The sequence below is a fragment of the Elephantulus edwardii genome, unplaced genomic scaffold (genome assembly GCF_000299155.1).
Source record: "Elephantulus edwardii isolate Elephantulus edwardi_28Jun2011 unplaced genomic scaffold, EleEdw1.0 scaffold00021, whole genome shotgun sequence".
Taxonomy (NCBI): Eukaryota; Metazoa; Chordata; class Mammalia; order Macroscelidea; family Macroscelididae; genus Elephantulus; species Elephantulus edwardii.
The window spans coordinates 3,209,225-3,212,808 of record NW_006399771.1 but is presented as its reverse complement, the minus strand read 5'-3'; the positions used below and the strand labels follow the sequence as shown (position 1 = coordinate 3,212,808).

Below are 3,584 nucleotides of genomic sequence, written 5' to 3'. Positions count from 1 at the left end.
GGTACATGCACAAAAAATAATAAAATAAAATTTTAAAAAAAGACAAAGATGGTGAAACTTCATCTCATTTACTTTGGATATACTCTCAAAAGGACCCTACCATTGGAGAGAGATATCAAGCTGGGAAAGACAGAAGATCAGAGAAACAAAATAGATTGACACAATGACACATAATAGGATTGAGTATGACAGAGATTGTGGTGATGGTGCTTGACAGGATAAGGTTCAGATCTGTTGTTCATAAGACCACTATGAGTGGTGGTCGACTTGATGGCATCTAACAACAACAACAACAACAACAACAACAACATGTTTTAGGACACCGGGATGTACCAGGAGCCGTGTTCCTGGCACGGTGCTTGTCTCTATCAGGGAAATCCCACATATGACTGTATAAGATAAATACACAAAGATCCAATGGTTTATAAAGGAGGAGATTGACTCTTCTGTGGGAAGTCATTATCAGGAAGGGCTTCCTAGTGGCAGTGACGCCTGAGGTTTTGAAGGATGACTAGAAGTTTAGACACAAGAACATTTGAAACAGCATATTTAGAAATCTATTGGTATTAAAAGGTGCCTAATAACCATGGAACCACTAATAGTTGAATGTCTCCTAATTTGCTGGATAAGGTGAGATATTTTTGAGGTAGTAACGATTTGTATGGAGAATTAGGAAATATTGAGTATAAGATGAGATATGATTAGAGATAGGCAAAATCATCATTATTATTGAAAGTGCTTAGGTACTATTTGGGAAAGATTGGAGGATTTTAAGAGATTGTGAGTCATCTTTTTTTTATTACATAAGTTTCAAATGCTCATTGAAGAAAAGTCAGAAGCTAGAAAAAAAGATAAAGTTGTTGTTGTTGTTATGTGCCGTCGAGTCATTTGCGACTCATAGCGACCCTATATACAACAGCCCTAAACCCTGCTCTATCCTGCACCAACCTCACTGCCTCTGACACACGCATCCCGATTACCCCAGTCACCGAATCAATCCATCTCATAGAGGGTCTTCCCCTCCTGTGCTGTCCCTCCACCCTCCCAAGCATGATGTCCCTCTCCAAGGACCCGTCCCTCCTGGCAACGTGTCCAAAGTATGTCAGACGAAGCCCCAGAATCCTTGCCTCCAAGGAGTAGCTTGGTTTAATCCTCTCCAAGATGTATCTGTTTGTTTTCTTGGCAGTCCATGTCAGAAGCTAGAGAAAAAGATAAAGATGAAAGAAAATTATCTCAAACCCTGGGTTGGTTAAATAATGCTGATGTTTTGGCTGGTTCCTCTCAGAGGCGTTTTATTGGGCAAGGGAGTGAGGTTAGCAGACTTGGATCTTAGAAAGAGATCTGGCAGCTGGTGAAAAGTTTGCATCTGGAGAGACACTGCAAGTGGAGTGACAAGGTAGAAGGCAACTACAGTGAAAGGTGACGGGGACCCTCAGTGGAGAAGCGGTCATAGTGTGATGGTGAGATTTGGAGGGAGTTATTGGTTGCCATTGAATCAATCCCAGTACCTGATGACATTGTAGAACTGAACTCCCTAAGTTTTTTAATGCTGTGCTTTTAGGAAATGATCTCTAGGCTTGCCTTTCAGGTGTTTCTGGGTGGATTTAAACCTCTAACTTTTAGGTTATCCTTTGAGTTAATGAATGATTGCACAACCTGAGGATTCCAGATGGGTATTAAGAGGTAGAATTCTTGGATCTAGAGAAGTAGTTGGATGGGGGGGGGGAGGATAAAAGAGAGGAGGAAAAGCCTCAAGATTCTGACGGTCTCTACCCAGAAATTGGTGTGGGAGGTAACACCTGGGAGAGTGGAAAGCTGTGCTCTCAGTTCAACTCCGTCACTTCCGTCCTGCAGCTTCCAGGCAGTAACTTGGACCAGCTTTCAGAGTCACAGTTTGCAGGCCTGAAAAACAGAAAGCTAACTTCAATGCCGCTTTCCTCATAGGTTGTAATAGAGATGGAAAAGGTACCCTTAAGGAAAAGGGTACCTGTGGTTTAAGCTCTCCTCCTAAAACCTCTGAGCAGTTCTTCTCTGACCTTCTGTCTCCCATCAGGCCCCAGGAGGCCAGGATGGGCTAGCCATTTCACTTGGTTTCCCTTTCTCTCTCTTCTGTATCCTTCCTAGTGGACATTTGTCTTGATGGTCTCTGACAAAACGCTCTGAACACCTGACGTTCCCCCTTTAATACATCCATTCACCATTGTTATCCTAGTGTGTTCCAGGTGCTTGTGGAATATAGGAGTGACAAGAAGTCTGCCCCCACAAAGCTCACAGTATACCCAACGGTAGACATAATAAACAGGCAAAACAAAAAAAATTGAATAGTGATGCAATAAAATATAGGAGGATGTGATAGACAGTGCAGCTGTAGCTTCAACTTTGTTGTTGTTGTTATGTGCCATCGAGTTGCCTGAGACTCACAGTGACCTACTGTGTACAACAGTCCTAAACCCTGCTCTGTCCTGTGCCAACCTCACTATCAATGACACACTCACCCTGATTATCCCAGTCACTGAATCAATCCACCTCATAGAGGGCCTTCCTCTCTTGCACTGTCCTCTACCCTCCCAAGCATGATGTCCCTCTCTAAGGACTGGTCCTTCCTTGCAATATGTCCAAAGTATGTCAGACAAAGCCTCAGAATCCTTGCCTCCAAGGAGCAGCCTGGTTTAACCCTCTCTAGGATGAACCTATTTGTTTTCTTAGCAGTCCATGGTATATTTAATACTCTTCTCCAACACCACTGCTCAAAGGCATCAATTCTCCTTCTAGCCTCCCTAGTCATTGTCCTCAACTTATACAATTAAAAACAAGGGGGAACTTTGTGGTTTTAAAATATAATTTGTTAAAATTTAGAATTTATTTTAATCCAATTAGTTGTGTGGCCACTCAGTTAAATAGAAATGTTCCATCAGATTGCAAGCAGGGACTTTACGAAGACCAGCGCTGACTGAAAGCTGGATAACTCAGGCAATGTTGTTGTTAAGTGCCATTGAGTCGCAGGCGACTCATAGCGACCCTATGAAGGCGAGTCCTCAACGCTTGAGTGTCTCGCATCCTCTCTCCAGGTTCATAGGGTTTCTGGAGGCAAGCTATTATGGAAGTGGATGCCACTCCTGCTTCCACGCTTATTTTAATCGGGGAGCTCCACCCCACTCTCTGTCCTCATTGGGTAACCAGCCATTAATGCATTTGACACATCAGTGTCACAGTGTTCAGCCTCACAGCAATCGCAAGTTACCGCTGTACGGTAACCCCACGTGGGGGTCGGCAGAGTGGACATGCCCGATGAACTGGGGGTCTGGCGGAAGGACTTTGCCAGCATTTGGGCGTGCCGGCTTGTTTAAACCTTGAAAGGTCGTGTCCACCTAGGATCTTGGGAGAGACTTAAAGTCAGCTGAACTCAGGCAATAGGAAGAGCAAATACAAAAGTCCTGGGGTAGTTTTGAGATGGGAGAGACAGGCCTTTAGAGAGGGACATCATGCTGGGTAGAGTAGAGGGACAGCGCAGGAGGGGAAGACCCTCTATGAGGTGGATTGATTCAGTGACTGGGGCATTCGGGATGGGTGTGTCAGAGGCAATG

General features: G+C 44.3%; 1 protein-coding gene across 2 annotated transcripts in view; it reads left to right on the top strand.

Moving 5' to 3' along the window:
* The first annotated feature begins 3,062 nt into the window (after window positions 1-3,062).
* The window catches only part of SLC6A2 (solute carrier family 6 (neurotransmitter transporter), member 2), a 51,119-nt gene continuing 50,597 nt past the window's right edge, over window positions 3,063-3,584 (top strand). For both annotated transcript variants that reach the window (XM_006882522.1, XM_006882521.1), the window contains exon 1: window positions 3,063-3,068. The gene's annotated coding sequence lies outside the window, so the exon portion shown is untranslated. The remainder of the gene's footprint in view (window positions 3,069-3,584) is intronic.